Consider the following 18,361-nt stretch of genomic DNA (forward strand, 5'->3'; position numbering starts at 1 on the left):
GAAAGAGGAAGAGCTCCGTCAGTCTATCAGTACAAGTCTATCCACGGGCATAGCAGGGCTAACAGTGCCCTATATAACTACACCCAGGCTGAAATCCCACAAAATTTTCTGAGCAATCCTAACCAATGTACTAGAATCAAACAAAACAAAACAAAACAAAACTTGCCATGACATTGGAAAAGATGGAGGGTGCTGAGGCTTACCCAAATACTTTGAAGTACAGGAGAAGCTGAAGCTGTACTCCACTGTATTCCTCCACTCAGCTACAGGGGAAGGCCAGGGGGAGGGGTTTTGTAGAAAACTAACGGACACTTTCAAATCTTCTAACTTTCAATCACAGGTCAGTCACGGGTTGTGCGACAGGACAAGGCATACAGACATGAAATATTAATGCATTTCAAGATGACAGCAGGAAGTAATATCTTTCCGCATAAAGAACTTGCAGCTGTGGGCAATAGCTTTCCAAACAAATATGTAATATTAAAAAAAAATTCATTCAAGAATTGACATATCACCAGAGGAAGAGAAAGGGAAGAAGGGAGATGACAGTGCAAAAGAACTGCATGAATACCAATAAGCCAAATATCCTACATTTCCATATCCTATATTGAGCAGGACTTTAGGAGAAAGATCCTGCTAGGTTTATTCATGTAAAACCTCATTTAATTTCAGGGGTTCTCTTAGATCAAGGAAACTCAAATCACTGTGTTAAATCCAGCCCACAGAGCCATGGCATCCAGCCCACAGGGATCCCCACAGGTCAGTAAATTTGGCAGCAGGGGAGTGGTGGCAATTAACATGGCCATCTATCCACAGCTGCCAAATTACCAAGCCCCACATAGCTGAATCCAGCTCCTCCCAGTAGGGCTGTACAAAGCTTCGGTCCCTGATTCAATTCAGAGGAGATTTAGCCCGATTCAGTGGCCGAATCTCCAAATCCAAATCGAATCAGAGGACCCTTTAATCTCTCCAAATTGAATTGATTCGGAGAGATTCAGAAAGACTTGGAGATTCAGACATAGGTACAGGTTTAAATGTTTTTTCTATATACCTCTAGGTAGCAGGTGGCTGTGAACGCTGTGATGCTGGGGCACAGGGAACATCCCACAGACGCATGGGGGGCTCCCCAGCGCACCTGGCAGCAGACCCAGAAGTGGACCAGAAGGACTTCTGGTCCATTTCCGGGTCCACCAGGGAGCACACTGGGGGTCTCCCTGCACCCTCCTGGCTTGGCGACTGGTGCCTCCTGGGTCTGGGGGGGCACCTGGGGTCCCCCTGCTGCTGATTGCCAAGCCAGAGTAATTCCAGTCCACTTCTGGGTTTGCCATTGAGCACATGGAGGGGCCCCCCCACCACACTCCCGTGAGATGCTCCATGCACCCCAGCATCGCAGCATTCACGAGCCACACCTGTTACCTCAAGGTATGTAGAAAAAACATTTAAAGCTGTGTCTATGTCCAAATCACTGATTCGGAGAATCAGTATCAAATCATCAGATCCAGCTGAAACGAATCAGGGATGGTGAGCTGAATCAATTAATCGAATCACTGTCCCCGCTTTGGGCCGAATCCAAATCCAATAGGGCCCGCTTCGCACATGCCTACCTCTCAGGCTGTTACTGCATGGCCAGCTCAGACCCAGGCTTCTTCCCCTCACCCCCCTACACCACAATGCCACATAGGGGCAGGGCCACCATATGCAGACAGATAGTGTTTCCACCACACCTGCCCTGCAAGCCGTTTCCAGCCCACGGACAGCCCTGGCATTAACCATCTGGCCTGCAACACAAAGAGATGGGGCACCACTGCCTTAGACAGATAAACTAAGCAGGATTTGTTAAAAATACTACCAATAAAAGTAATCATTAGGTAACCTGGCAACTCCATCACCAGTACTGCTCTGTACTCACTGATCCTTCCTTGAACTAATGTTCTTTGTTTAGGGCTGTCCCAAAAATCTGCATGCACAATTTTTATTTCAACTTACTCAAGCTAGTCTAATCTTTCATTATACAGACAGCAGCCCAGTGAAGAACTCACATTAAACAACTTTAAAGCTTCTTAATACACTAAAGAAAATGTGTGTAAAGAACTAATCTAAATCATAATTCTGACTTTTTCCTGCAATTTAATTTCTAAATACACTGATGCTGATAATGCAATTAAATATACAGCATCATAATAATGTGTTGGTATGTAGCTTCAGTATCTGTTAAATATGATTTTGGTTCTGTGTGGTTATGTTTTTATGATATATAAAGCCATTACATTTGTAAACACTTAATCTTCTCTCTCTCCTCTCTGCCCAAGCCAGCCACTGTCTTTGTGCTTCTGAATGAGAAAAGAAAAAAGTAAAGGGTCAGAGTTAGTAGAAAGAGTGAAGTAGAAGAGGAAGAAGTCAAGCAAGGAGGAAGGAGTGAAAGCAGCCAGCCTGACAGGTGAAAACGTTTCATGATTTTGTCTACACGTCTTGAAATGAAATATTTTAGGTAAGAACATCAAATCCGTTTCCCCCCACCACACCTCCCACCCACATGGCACAATAATGGATTTTTAAATGGTCATCCCTTGGACATCTTTAACTGTGGAGGCTTCATATTATGCCAAGTGATAGAAAACATTTAATTCCCGAGCTGAAAATGCTTAAACAACATTGTGATTTTTCTCCCAGAGAAAGTAATTGTTTAGCCACGCAGTCCTCATAATCATGAATACATAATACATGAATGCATAAGAAGCATCACCTATAATATGCTGACAGGGTGATATTCTATTTCCATTTGGTTGTTTAAGTTGCCACTGACCTAGCTGCAACTGAGACAACCAAAGGAAACAGAATGTCATCTAGGTGACCAGTTGGATATACAATGTCATCCACAGTCATCATCTTACTTGCATCTCTGGTCATGCTCATCCTTGTCCTATCTTTTAGGTGCATTTCTTTTAAGGGGATGTATAGGCTCCTCCCCCTTCCCTCCCCTCTGGTAACAGCAAGGGTCCAGCCTCATAGCTCATAAATGACAGTGGAGCTAAAATAATTTTTTATTTTTATTTTTTTTTTTACTGAATTCATTTCAGAGATCTAACATTCACCAAGCATTCAACCGTGACCCCCTTACCTTATGGCAGCGGTAGGCAAAACGGAAGATCCGGACAATAGCCAGACTCAAATTTCCCAATGGCCCCTGCCTGCATGGCTGGGGCTGGTTTCCATGGAGACCCCAGCAGCACCCATGCTGTGATAGCACAAGGCTGGGGTTTCCATAGAGACCGGCCCCAGCAGTGCTGGCAGGGCATGTGGCAGGGTGGAGAGTTGCTCCGGAGCCCAGCTGAGATTTTGCAGCAGTGACAGTGTGGTTCAGAGCCAGGGCAGAGCCAGTATCTGCAGGCCACATGTCCTCAACAGGGACATGCAGGCAGCAGATCACAGCTCTGCCTCAGTTCCTTGCAGCAGTGACAACATGGTCTGGAGCTAGGGCAGAGCCAGGATCCACTGCCTGGATGCTCCTGGATGCCCCTACTTGGGACATGCAGGCTGCAAATTACAGCTCTACCCTGGCTCTGGACCACACTGTCACCTCCGCAAGATCCCAGCCAGGCTCCGCAGCAGCTCTGTATCCTGCTGCATGCCCTACCAGCAGGAGTGGTGCTGGGGGGTGGTTTGGGGGACTATAGTCACCACAAAATTCCCCACTGGCCACTGTAGCCACCACTCGCAGGGGTGCTGCTTCTGCTACAGGCAGCACCAGCTGAGCCCACCCCACTCCTGCCTGCAGCACAGCCCCTCCCCGCCCCCCAACCACCAGGAAGAGGTTGGAGCCACTGCTACCTACCAGCACTGCTGCGGCTGGACTCCACAGAAACCCTGGCCCCACACTATCACAGCCCAGCTGCTTCTGTGATCTCCATTGAAACCAGCCCCAGCCACATGGGCAGGGGTTGCTGGGAAATGGAGTCCACTGCCAGCTGGATCTGGCCCATGGGCCAGACTTTGCCTACCCCTGCTTTATGGCATTCAGGTTTCGTAAGTGCTCTCCCTTTCAAGTATTAGCCAAGGCTGCAACTGCTTATCTCCCACAATCAGACAAAAAGCAGGTGAACTCACTCTTGCCTAGCATCATTTTAGAGCAACTGGCAAAAGCAATTTCAGTGAACTGAGGAATGCCAAATTCAAGCTGAGTTACATCTGCAAAGAAAACTGAAATAAAGAGTAACACTTTCTTTAGCTTTGGAAGCAGAAAGAGAACAAGGAAATAAGAGGGGCTGCTACAAAGTCAGGCAAGGTAAAGAATAGATGTGGATCAAAACAGAGTGAATAACTTGTCCTGCTTCTAGTAAAGAGAATGGTGTTGAACATGGAGTTTAAGTTTTCAGGATTGAGGATATGGAAATGGAAATAGAAATTACCACATCCAAGTCAGAAGCAAAATTTAAATAGCTTACTGCTCTCCATGACTGCTTTCAAGACCTCAGTCTCCAAAAGGCTTCAGTGTGGTGTGGGCAAGTGGGTGGGGCATGCTTGAGGCCACCTCAGCCAGGGTACACTGACATCACAATGTAGACAAACAATTGGCCATCAGTGTGATGCAGCCATGAAACAGAAAAATTAATCCTAGCACATATCAAATAAAGTATTAGAGATAGGAAAATATGAAAACCATTGTATAATAAGGCAACGGCAAGAATCAACCTGGAATTCTGTGTACAACTCTGGTAATGCCTATCCAAGAAAAATCAAGTCAAATTGAGGCAGGCACAGAGATGGGCAGCTAGGATTAACAGGGGAATAGAGAGCCTGTCTTATGAGAGTAGGCAAGGTTCTTTGGGTAGATGTGATATCTTTTATTAGACCAACTGAGTAGTTGGAAAAAAGGTTGTTTGCAAGTTTTCCGGCGCAATCACCCTTCTTCAGGCATAGGAAGTCTCTGCTGCTCTCTCTTATGAGAGAACACTATCACAATTTAGTTTCTTTAATATAGAAAAAGTCCAGGCTGAGAAGGGAATATGACTGCTGCCATGAACTATGTAAAAGCTAAAGAAAAATGTTAGCATGGGAACAAATGAGTATAAACTGGCCATGAATAAGTATAGTTTGGAAATTGGAAGAAGGTTCCTTAACCATCAGAACAGTAAGACTCCAGAAGAGCCTCACAAAAGGTAGGGTGGGACAAACAATCTATGTACTTTTAAGGTAGAGCTCAGTATATTTATGAACAGGACTCTGCGAGCAGACTATCTGTGACAGCAAAATCCTGGGCCTAATGTGAATTGTTACACTGACAGGTATTGTGTAAGGTCTGCTTTCCATGCTTGTATTGTTTGTATACCACATTTCAAATGTCTGTCCTGTCCCATGTTCCTAAACACATAATAACCCACAAAGACTGGGGACTAGGTAACCAGGTACCAAGAAGAAATGGGAGGGCAGTCAAAAGACAAACGAGGGCTTCAGCCCACAGAGAGCGGAGAAAAGGCCACTGAGAGTTCTCATGCGTTTTCCCTCTAGTGTATCCCAGCTGTAAAAATCCAGTGACATCACAAAACCAGGGGGAATTCAATTCTTCTCTGAATTAGAACAACTGAACTCTAAGTTGTGACACTGAAAGAAAAATCCATTTCTTGCCTTAGGAAAAACAGGGACAACTAAAAGATCAGTAATAAAGTTTGTTAGGTAGTTTCTAACAATCTTCAAAGTAAACAGACCCTGTTACTTTTATAAATAAGTATATATTAGATATACATTATGTTCTGAATATGGATATTTGCTTTAAGCCCCGTAACATTCATGCGCTATATCACTTCAAAGCAGGAAGCTTGTTTATCTATGCTTTTACTTAAATGACTTTTCTTAGCCCTGCACCTAATCTCCTTCTACAACCCTTCTACCATGCCTGCAGCATAAACTGCTTTGCACTCGCATGAAAACACATGCGTCAGTGAAGTCAAATCCTGACACCGTTGTGATTTTTTTCCAAGACATTCATTCATTCAGACTTCCCCTCCACCCCCACAATATAGCACACACAATCTTTATAATCAGTTCAAATTTTTAAGCAGAAAGTAGGGCAAGGTAGCATCTTAGAGATTACTTGGTTCAGAAAGGTGTGAGATCATGGGCAACAAGTTTGTCATATTTGGAACATACCACCTGACAAAGTAGTTTGTTGCATATGAAAGCTCATGCCTCGATGAACCAGTTAGTTTCTAAGGTGTTACCCCACCCTACCTTCCATCCAACTACAGACTAACATAGCTAATCACTTTAAAATTGTGGTGGTCCCCACAAAAAATTAATCTGATCCAAAGCATATCAAGCATTCAGAAAAGTGGTCAAGATAGAAATGGAGCATAATAATCCTATGAAAATATACAGATACACTAGAAAAAAAAAAAAAGCTAGCTATATAAGAAGCTCAGCTAAACAAGCAAACCAGAAAGACCTTATGAGCAAATCAAAGGCTTTATAACAAGGGATAAGTATGCCTCACTGATATATATTTGTCCCTCTTTTTTCCACATAGGCTATGCTGAGCAGGAGAGCCCAAGAGCAGGGCTGGACACAGGCATGGGCAAACCAGGGGCCGCCTGGGGCCCAGACAGAAGGGGGGCCCAAAAATGGTAATTTTTATTATTATTAGCATTATCATCATTATCTTTGGTAAAGGAGGGTCTGATACTAAAGATCTTTGGTGAAGATTGGGGGCCCGATCTTTGGCGAAGGGGGCCACCAGGAGTCTAGGTATGGTGCTGCCCAGGAGTAGAAGAAAGGAGACAGATGATATTGCCATTATGCTATTATATATTGGTACTACTGCCATAATTCAGTCAAGGACCAGGCTGTGGCAGAGGACTTGATGTTCCACTTTAAGAAGCAGGCAGGCTAGTGCTGGGGCAACCTGCAGGTGAGGCCAGGATTTATCATTGAGTCATCTGACCCTGCAGGAAGGCTGGGCTTAGGTAAAATATAAGCCCAGACCCGAGTGAAGCCAGCAGTAATGTTTTGGAGCCTGCTGAGAGAATACTACTGCGGCAGGATGACTGCAGCTCCAGAAGATCAGCTTGGAGAGTACATCAAGAAGCAGTCTGGAGGTTTGGGGAGGAACTAAGAGGAGGAGGAGGTTCCTAGGGACCCAGGTTGGGGTCCAAAGCCCAGATTGAGAGGCTGAAAGCGTGGGACCAGCGAGAACTCCAGAAAAGGAGCTAAGAGGAAGAGAACATCAATGAGGATGCCATCTGCAAGGCATGGGGCATGGTGTAGGGATGGAATACAGCCATGCAATTAACCACATGCACCTGGTGCTCATTTAAGAGAGCAATTTAGGAAGCCCTGGGGCAGCTTGCCTCATAAAAGTAACAAATATCAAGGCATGGCAGATGGCTGAAAGTCAGGGCTAAAGGGACTCCAGGGGCTTCACAGCCACTCCCACAGCCCTGTCACAGAGGCAAGGTGCTGTACAAACAGATTGAACAGTCTCAGCCCCAAGGACCTTCCAATTTAAGTAGTCAGTTGTAACTGTCTTCAACATTTAAATGCTAAACTTCAGACATAGCTGTTTGCACAAAAGGCTGACTAGCTCTGTTACCTAACTTGATCCTATTTTCAATGTGGCATGTTTCAAATTAATTTTATAGTGATAATTGTTGTGTATGAAAGAATGTCACAGCATCCAGATGGTGTTTTCGAAAAAAACATTTAAGTTTCAATAAACATCCAACAGCATATTCCAAGGAGTGGAAGATCAGAAAACTGTCAAGCCAGCTGAAAAGACACTCTTGTAGCACCTCCAGCTAATTTCCTGTTTAAATAGTAACATCAGCAACTGACATTCTTACTACAACCATTTAAAATCTTTGGTCTTTGACCGTGTTCTTAAAATCACTGGTCACTATGTGCAAAGAGACTTGGAGCCAGATCCTATTCTATCTATTGGGCCCCTAAAGTGGATTTAGGAGCTTAAGTGCAATTCTCTTTCACCTTGCTCAAATCCTAAAAATTCATCAATACTTTTTTTTTTTTTTTGGCAACACACTGGACATGTCTACACATGCCCATGACTGTGCAGTACCTACTGGTACTGCACAATCATGGTGGTGCACAGGTTGTTTTCAACCCTACTGAACAGTAGCAACAAGATACTGTGCAGAAGTTTGTTGCTACCATGCAGTAGTGCGGTGTTCATCTGCCAAAGCTACAGCACTTGCCGCTATGGCAACGTAGCATCCCATGTAGATGTGCCCACTATCATCTGACCCTTAAGATTAAATCACAAAAAAGTCATGAAGAGGAGAAAGACCTGCCCTTTTGCATTAGCTGATTTTTAGGGATTTGAACAGGATGAAACAGAATCACACTTAGATGCCAAGTCTTCTTATATAACTAATAAGTGAATAAAAGTTTAATCCTTAACCCAAGATTAGCCATTAGAAATTAAACGAATTGCTAAATTAGTTGGCAATGCACATGTTTAACAAGAATAACTGAGTTACAACTCTATAGATTGAAGATTAGTTTCATTGATATAATAGTAAAACAATTAACATTTATAACAAAAATTCAAACTTCATATTCCTGAAAAATGACACAGATCCTCGTTTGAAGTCAACAGTAAAGATAGCTTGCACTAGCTGAAGATTTGACCCTAGAATTATGTTCTCTGGATGACAGCTACTACAGTTTTGCCTTTAGATCTCAACAGCATTGTTTCATCTTACAGATGTTTTCCTTATACCACTGATGCAAGGGAAATATAACAACTGAAAAAGATAATATAAAATTCAATATTTAGGCTATAAGTGGCAAACCAGGTGCATAATATTTTGAATCGGGTGCCTTAATTAAGACCCGATTCAAAATATCATGATGATAAAAGTTGAATTTACTCTATATAGTGATATTTGACAAAAGCACGAGATCAAGAAAATTTTATGCTTTTCCCCATAAGTAGGGCACCTATTCAAACGAATTGGTTTATTTTCTACCAAAATAATAAGTCCTCAACATACCACATTATGAGAGCAGTCCCAGAAACTTCACATCAGATTTGTATAGAGATCTACTCAATTCATGATGTGATTTTAGCGGAAAGTGTGAAAAAAGGCGTTTTCCATGATCACTATGAATACTGGCATTCCCTGCAAGTTTGTGCAGGATCACCGGAAAAAAAGAAAAAGGCTTGCTAAAAATAAAATGCTGGATCCCCAGTGGCCAGCCTCACAGCCCACTAGGGACGGGAAGGAAGCTGCCAGCACAAACGGGAGCAGCCAAGATGGCAACCGCCCCCTCCTCCCTCTGCCGCTGATTGGCTGAGAGGACTACCCTTTGTGTAGCCCCACCCCTCTCTACCAATCAGCTACAAGGGATGGGGTTGCATGAAGGGAAACCCTCTCTCCCAATAAGCAGCAAGGGGAAGGACCACTTCAGCCAATCAGCAGTGGCAGGTGGGGAACTCACCACAAAAAGACTGTGAAATTGGTGCCAAGCACCCTGAGCGGTAGGTGATTTTTACTTCCCCTCTGCATGCTTTAAATAAATCCCTATATATAAATAGTAACAATAATGCTCTTATCCTGTTTTGGTTTCAAGTCAATAGCAAATCTAACAAAGATGGAGGAAACTAATCTTCATGGACATGGCAAAGGAGTGTATGCGAATGGGAGCAAAACACTGCTTCACTGTTCACCCTCATAGAAGGGGTACAGTCCAGGGTTACAAGGAGTTTACCTCTATTATACGACTTTCACATATGCTTTCAACCCATCTTTTGAAAGGGGAAAAAATTGAATTCACAAGATTTGTGACCAAAACAAAAGTAAAGCAAAACTGCCTGTGTAATGACTAATTACTTTTTGCAATAAAAGAGACTCAGATTTGTGTCCCCAAATGAACTGAAGAAACAAAACACTTGAGCAAGTTCTGCAGGCACAAAACTGAAAGAAAAGTGAAATAAGGAAGGACTCCTTTCAAAAAGAAACTTGTTTAAATTAGAACCAGAAACTCAATGCAAAGCTCAGTAGTTGCAAACCCATGCAGACTGATATCAAAGAAAATATTGCACATCCCCTTTATGAAGTGTAATTGCCATGTTGTGCACAGCTCTAAAAATAAAGATGTGTTTGTCACTATCATGTGCAATACTGTGTTGAAACTTAATTTTTCATAGCATCAAAATGGAGCAGGTAGGAAGAGGTTGTATATGTACATGTGAATGATTTAGTGGTAATGAGTATTCCCTTAGGGCCCAACTTTAATTTGCTTTCACAAGAAAAACAGAATAAGACCTTTGATTCCAATTTTTTCAAAATACATTTTTTAAAGTTACTGATTTAAGAATGGGGGAAAGCTTTCGAAATGTGGTGTACAGTGCTTCAAACTGTAGCTTGGTATAATTAATGCAAGGCAACTACCTTATAAAAAACACCATCAATATAGTAATTCACATACACCTCTTCTTAATGTTTCTCTGTGGATCATCTGGTCCGGACAGAGGGTGTTCTAACGGAGTAGGGGTCAACCTTTTTGGCAAGAGTGCCACAAATTAACTCTGGGTTTTTCATTTTTTTTCCAAGGACATTTTTTGTTTTGTTTTTTCTGAAAAAATGGAAAAATTGAAAATGTTTGTAAAAATTGAAAAACCTCTTAGAATGATGAATAAAATGTTTAAGACAAGGTGTTCATATACTGCTACCCTTTACTCCCCCAATTTTTTTCTAATGACTATGTAATAGAAAGACTTTTATGTAAGACTACCTACAGTATCAGATCATTACAATTCCTGTACACCAAGGACAAGGAGTACAGTACAACTCTCATATGCAAGAGCAGGATGCATTTCTGCCCCCAGGGGGCACTGCCATTTTCACAAGAGAAGGAAGAAGGATTCAGTGCCTTCTTTGCTTGTGGACTTTCTCTGTTGTTGACTTAGATCCAGAGGTTGGTGGATCTGTTCCTGTTCTCCTGACTAAGACTCCAAGGACTGGAAGTGGAAACTAGCAGCAGCAGCATCCATTCATTCCTGTAGAGATTAGAAACAAGGAGCTTATTGCTCTGCTTCCTCAAAAGCCTCAGGAAAGGAGAAAGAGCAAGTCTAAAGGAGTTGGAAGGAACCTGCCTCCTCCTGGCCCTGTGACCTTGAGATCCACAGAAGTACAGAAGCAGCACAAAGGAGCTGAAAGAAAGTATACTTCTTTATTTCATAGATTTCATAGACATTAGGGCTGGAAGGGACCTCGGAAGATCATCGAGTCCAGACCCCTGCCCAAAGGGCAGGAAGTCAGCTGGGTTCATAGGATCCCAGCAAGATAAGCATCCAGTTTGCTCTTGAAGGTGTTCAATGTAGGCGCTTGAACCACCTCCGGTGGCAGGCTGTTCCAGACCTTGGGGGCTCGGACAGTAAAGAAATTCTTCCTTATGTCCAGCCTGAAACGGTCTTGTAGTAGTTTATGACCATTCGACCTAGTCGTCATCCCTTGGGGCGCTCTGGTGAACAAACGTTCCCCCAGATACTGGTGGTCACCCCTGATCAACTTATAGGTGGCCATCAGATCACCCCTGAGCCTGCACTTTTCCAGGCTAAAGAGCCCCAGGGCTCTCAGCCTGTCATCGTAGGGTCTGCTTCCCTGACCTCTCATCATGCACGTGGCTCTTCTCTGGACTCTCTCAAGCTTTTCCACATCCTTTTTGAATTGTGGAGCCCAAAACTGGACGCAGTACTCCAGCTGCGGCCTCACTAAGGCCGAGTACAAGGGGAGAATGACGTCCTGGGATTTGCTTGAGAAGCATCTATGGATGCAAGCCAGCGTTTTGGTCGCTTTACTAGCCACAGCATCGCACTGCAGGCTCATGTTCATCTTGTGGTCAATAATGACCCCCAAGTCTCTTTCTTGCATAGCGCTAGCCAACATAGCACTGCCGAGCCTATAAGGATGCTGCGGGTTTTTCTTCCCAAGGTGGAGAACCTTGCATTTATCGGCGTTGAACACCATCAGATTCTCGTCCGCCCACTTGCTGAGCCTGTCCAGGTCAGCCTGGATCACCTGCCTGTCTTCTGGTGTGGATGCTTTGCCCCAAAGTTTGGTGTCATCGGTGAACTTGGTCAGTCCGCTTCTGACTCCAGTGTCCACATCATTAATGAAGATGTTGAACAGTATGGGTCCAAGGACAGAGCCCTGGGGGACCCCACTGGTCACAGGACACCACGATGAGTGACTTCCATCAATTACTACCCTCTGGGTCCGACCCCGGAGCCAGTTTCCAGCCAGTGGATCGTGGAGGACCCAAGGCGACAATTGGCCAGTTTCTCTAAGAGGTGATTATGGGAAACCAGGTCAAAAGCTTTTTTGAAGTCAAGATATATGACATCAATCTCTTCTCCCTTGTCCAGGTGATAGGTCACCTGGTCGTAGAAGGAAATGAGATTGGTCATGCAAGACCTACCTGCAACAAACCCGTGCTGGCTATCCCTTAAGATGTTGGCATCAGCCAGTCCATTAAGGATGGCCTCTTTAATAAACTTTTCTAAGATCTTCCCCGGGATAGAAGTCAGGCTAATGGGCCTGTAGTTAGCCAGATCCACTTTCCTCCCTTTCTTGAAGATAGGCACCACATTGGCCTTCTTCCAGTCTTCGGGCACTACACCAGAGCGCCAAGAGTTTTCAAGCCTTTTATTTAAAGGTAAGAGTTCAGATTTCTCCAACTTCAGTATATTAAGCTATATTTTAGCTGTATTAGTATATTTTCATAACCTATGTAATTCATAATTAAATTACTACTAAATCTGAAGTTTTGTGACAAATCATCCAACCTCAGCTGTGAGGTGAGGCCTGAAGGGCAGCAAAGTTGTTCACAGTTAACTCTGAGGAGGCCCCTCCTCCATCCAGGAAGCTAGCCACTAAATTACATTTTTCTGTTTTCTCCGTCAGCAAAATGGTGCAACCAATTTCTAGCATATGGAAACATTTCCACACTGCAAGTTATTCTGAGGAAAAAAAAATGTGATTTGCAAATACTGTCAAATGAAATATGCATTTCCAAATGCTACTAGGCTGACTGAACACATCCTTATATGTGAGAAGTGTCCTGCAGACATTAAAAAAATCCTTCATGGGTATAAATGTGGAGGAGGTAGATCACATTGTTGAAAGTGCAAGTAGCTGTTCCCAATGTTCTCAATCCAGAAGTCTTCCTACTACTGCATCTTCTATAACATCAGCATCACAAAGGGTTTCCCAATCAACATCCTCAAGTAACCAAATATTGTAACCAACTGTATACAAAAGATTTTCAATAGCTTCATTTGTAGACAACATGACACCTGAAGATCAGGAAAAAATTGACCAACCTCTTGTAAGAGCAATATATTCTTCTGGGACACCATTGTCAATAACTGAAAATGAATACTGGCTGGAAGCTTTCAAATCACTAAGACCATCATACCGTTTGCTCAGCAGATATTCTTTGAGCAAGTCTCTTTTAGAGTCACAATACAAACATGTAATGCAATCCGTGCAAGGAAAAACCAACAAAGTACTGTGTCTTGCAGTACTTAGAGATGGATGGTCAAATGTGTGGGGAGAAGGAATCATAAACTTTGTGATAACATCACCTCAACCAGTTTTTGGGGATTTTTTTGTTTTTGTTTGGGGGGTTTTTTTGTTGTTTTTGTTTTTTACAGAAGCACTGAAACAGGAGAGAACAGGCATACTGCAGAGTATATCAGTAGTAAAATATGTGAAGTCCTATGGAAGATTTGGTAATGGTAAAGTATTTCCTTCGCTGACTGACAATGCAAGTAACATGAAAGCAGCATGGGAGATCATAATGGATAAATATCCACATATCACTGCAATAGGATGTGCATCCCATGGGCTAAACTTGCTTCTTAATGACCTCATGAAGTTGGACACTCTGCAAAAGAGCTATACAAGAGGAAAACACGTTATAAAACATGTAAAAGCTACTCATATTGTAGCTGCAGTCTTTAAGAAGAAGCAAGAAGAAAAGAATGCAAAGAATAAAATAGTGACACAAACTCTGTAGTAAAACTAGGCATAGGCCAGGGCTGCTCTGTGCTGTTCCCAGTGAGGGGGGGTGGGTGGTGGCAGTTTGGGGAGGGGCAGGCTAGGGGGGGCTATGGTGAATCTTGGGGTGGCTCCCCTCCCAATGTCACCACCACCAGCCCTGCTCCCGCTCCTGCTCCCGCTTGCCCTGAGCGCAGCCCTGCCTCAACCCCCCCCCCCCCCCCACCACTGGGAAGAGCCCAGCACTGCCACTGGCCCCAGCCCACAGCAACAGCCAGCCCTCGCCCTGAACAGACTTGGGGGGCGCAGGTCCCCCATGCTTCCCCCAGGATGTGCACAGCACCAAGAGCTGCCCCCCACCCCCATTCCCCCAAATGAGCCACTCAGAGCTCTATACTGCAACCCATTCCATCCTGGGTGGATGCCTGCACCTGCCTCTGCCCCTGCCTCACTCCCTCCCTCACTGCAGGGCCTCAATCTGCACCCCGCCCCCAGGCCCTTCCTTCCTCCCCAACCCCCAAACAGACTTACCAGCTGGATACTGCTCTCCAAGTTGCCAGGCTACATATCGGCAATCTGATTGGTATCAGCCTGTATGGTACATTAATAATCAGCAAATTGGTATCAGCCCAAAAAATCTTTATCGGTGCACCCCTACTTCCTGTCCTACCTGTCACTGTGCTGCCTGCCCCCACCACTACCTCCTGTATGGCACACACAGAGGCTGCCCATGCTACTTGTTGCACTCAGGCTGCAGGTTGGCCATGCCCTGCTGTTGCTGGTATGCTATTAGTTCATACCCTGAAAAACCAAGATCAGTATTTTTGTGATAAATGTGACTTCTTGCTCAGGATGTATACATGAAGTCCTTTGCTGAACCCAGGACTTTCACATAGTATTGTTAAATGTTACTATATGCCTGTAAGTTTGTCATACTTCATCATGCATGTTTAATGTTAACAAAAAATTAGACATGTAAAGTGCCAAACAATTTTTAAAGAATTAATAAATATTAATTTAAACCTTTCAAATTTTTGGCATGAGATGCTTATACAAGGAAAAAAGTGGAAAGAGTCGTTTTTTCTTAAAGGGATATTTCCAATTTAACAGCAAAAGCCTGACCCTTTTCACCCATTTTTTCAAAATAATACCTATTGCTAGAAGTAAGAGAGACAGGAAAATGAAATCAGTATTTTTCCCACCTTCCTTTTTGCATGTGCCAGCAGTTTTTTTACGGCTTGATTGTTTACCGTGCGTGCGTGTGCGTGCGTGTGTGATGTCCCAATTTTGTAAAGTACTTGTACTTAAAGTTCAGCCTATGAGTAGTTCTTTTGATTTCAATGGGATTATACTCATGAATAAAATGAAGCAATTTTAAGCCCTTAGAGAAGTAGTGTTCTGGAAATTTCTCCAGATTTGTGTAGGTCATTTACACAATACAGTGGTGAAAAAAGAAAACATGCTTAAAAATAGGAAAATGCAGGTATAAATGTATAAAATTGTCAAGGAGACTCAAGAGCAAACCTAACACTTGGAATTGCTTTACCTCGTTTTATTTTAAACCAATTAGACTTGAAATTAATATCTCCCCTGTTTACTCCCCTTATGTTCACGCACTTTGAAAAACATTTCATTTTAACACAATTTGACTTACAGTTCAGATATTTTTCCCCTTTTCTGTCTTACTCTTTTATCATAGAATCATAGAAAATTAGGGTTGGAAGGGACCTCAGGAGGTCATCTAGTTCAACCCCCTGCTCAAAGCAGGACCATCTCCAACTACATCATCCCAGCCAAAGCTTTGTCTAGCTGGGTTTTGAAAACCTTCAAGGATGGAGCTTCCACCACCTCTCTGCTTAACCTATACCAATGTTTTACTACCCTCCTAGTGAGGAAATTTTTCCTAACATCTAACCTTAACTTCCCAACTTGAGACCATTGCTCCTTGTTCTGTCATCTGCCACTACTGAGAACAGTCTGGCTCCATCCTATTCTGAACCCCACATCAGGTAGTTGAAGGCTGCTCTTAAATCCCCTCTCAGTCTTCTCTTCTCTCAACTAAATAGGCCCAGTTCCCCGCAGTCTTTCTTCAATAAGTCATGTCCCCCAGCCCCCTCACCATTTTTGTTGCCCCCTGCTGGACTCTCTCAAATTTTCCACATCCTTTCTGTAGTGGGGGGCCCAAAACCAAACACAGTACTCCAGATGTGGCCTCACCAGTGCTGAACAGAGGGGAATAATCACTTTCCTTGACCCACTGCCAACACACCTAACAATGCAGACCAGCATGCTGTTAGCCTTTTTGGCAAAATAGGACACTGCTACATCATATTCAGCTTATTGTTCACTATAACCCCCAGGTCCTTTTCTGCAGAGCTGCTGCCCAACCAGCCAGTCCGCAGCCTGTACTGGTGCACTGGTCCTAAGTGCAGGACTTTGCACTTCTCCTTGTTGAACCTCATGAGAGTCCTTTTGGCCCAATCCTCCAAATTGCCTAGGTCACTCTGAACCCTAGCCCTACCCTCCAGTGTATTTACTACTCCCCCCAGCTTGGTGTCATCTGCAAACCTGCTGAAAGTACACTTTATGCCATCTTACAGATCGTTGATGAAGACACTGAACAAAACTGGCCCCAGGACCAACCCCTGGGGCACTCCACTTGATCCCGGCTGCCAACTAGACATTGAGCCATTGATTACTACTCTCTGAGCCTGATGCTCCAGCCACTTTTCTATCCACCGTATAGTCCACTCATCTAGCTCATACTTCCTTAGCTTGCCTGCAAAAATGTTGTGGAAAACTCTATCAAAAGCTTTGCTAAAATCAAGATATGCCACATCCACTGGTCTCTCCACATCCACAAAGCCAATCGCCTCATCATAGCAGGCAGTCAGGTTGGTCAGGCCTGCTTGCCCCTGGTGAATCCATGCTGACTGTTGTTAATCACTAGGGCTGTGTGAAACACCATCATTTCATTTCAATGTCTGTTTTGCCATTTTGACGGGACAGTGTTTTGTTTCACTGTTTTGTTCCGTTTCGAAGCAAGCTGGCCTGTTTCATTTCATCAAAACTGTTTTGCTGGTTTGACGTTTCACCCATAGGCTATATGTGCCTAAAACTGTTATTTCTTGCCTGATTCGGATGAAAATTGCAGGGATGTTAGCCTCTTCTGAGGGCATGAAGCCTCCCAAGCTTCAAGGAGATAGGTGCAGAGGTTTCTCAGAAACTGCACCTCAAACTGAAAAAAGCAAACCTTGCCAGCAGCAGCAGCCTCCTGTCACCCGGTGCACAGGTCCAGGGACCTGCACCCCTGGGAAGGCTGTGCCAGACTCCTATTGGGGGTGTGGGCCCCCAGATCTGCATGCTAAATGACAGGAGGTTGCTGCTGCCACCTGGAACCAGCACTGGGCACAGCCCGCACCCAGAGACAGGGAAAACTGTTGCTACCACTGGCCCCAGGCAGCAGCGGAAACCTGCTGTCATCTGGCCCAGTGGCAGGAGGCAGGAGAGAGTCAGGGCTGCACACTAAGCAGCTCCACAACCCCATGGAGCTCAGCCTAGTGGCAGGAGGCAGAGCTCAGCCCTGGCTCGGTCCACCTCCTGCTGTGCTGCGTTCCATGCGGCTGGTGGAGCTGACTGGAGTGCAGCCTGAGGGTGGGAGGCAGACAGCAGCCCTGGCTCTGCCTACCTCCCACTACTGGGCTGCGTTCCATGGGGTTGTGGAGCCCCATGGAGCTCAGCCTAGTGGTGGGAGGTGGCTGCGCTCCATGAAACATTTCGAGTGCCCTCATTTTATTTTGATTTTGCTGTTTCAAGCTCGAAACAGCTTTGAAACTAAATACTCAACAAAACTTTGCAGACTCCTACTAATCACCTTTTTCTCCTTCAAGTGCTTAGAAATGGATTCCTTGAGGATCTTCTCCATGATTTTTCCAAGGACTGAGGTGAAGCTGGATGGCTTGAAAATGGTATTTAAAGGTTTGCTTTTTGGGAATTGGAATATATATGGCAGCAGGGGTTAATTGATTTTTAAAAGCCTATGTCTCTCTCACAGTTTTCTCAGCCTTCAGAAGCAGACAGGCTGTCTAACAAACAAGGACAAAGTCTGAGAAACTGGAGGCATATACCACGCTGTTCCAAAAAATGATATAAGATGGCACCAGCTCACAAGGTCAAAGAAGGGGGCCTGAAATTCCTATTTTGGGAAGGGTGTGCATGTGTTAGGCTTAGAATATGCTGATGGAACAGAACGTGGACAGTGAGACAAACACAAGAGACCAATCAGCAACAGCCACGGATGAAGAGTCATCAGGAGGGAAGGAGAATACAACAGCAGAGATTTGAAA

The 18,361-nt window shown here is 44.2% G+C and overlaps 1 protein-coding gene across 6 annotated transcripts in view; it reads right to left on the bottom strand.

Annotated features, from left to right (window-relative positions):
• The window catches only part of SEMA5A (semaphorin 5A), a 629,987-nt gene that overhangs the window by 532,129 nt on the left and 79,497 nt on the right, over positions 1 to 18,361 (bottom strand). Inside the window, exon 3 of one of the 6 annotated variants that reach the window (XM_059724457.1) lies at positions 14,547 to 14,606. The exons of the other annotated variants lie outside the window; for them this stretch is intronic. The gene's annotated coding sequence lies outside the window, so the exon portion shown is untranslated. The remainder of the gene's footprint in view (positions 1 to 14,546; positions 14,607 to 18,361) is intronic. 6 annotated transcript variants of the gene reach the window in all.

Source organism: Alligator mississippiensis, chromosome 3, assembly GCF_030867095.1.
Source record: "Alligator mississippiensis isolate rAllMis1 chromosome 3, rAllMis1, whole genome shotgun sequence".
NCBI lineage: Eukaryota > Metazoa > Chordata > Crocodylia > Alligatoridae > Alligator > Alligator mississippiensis.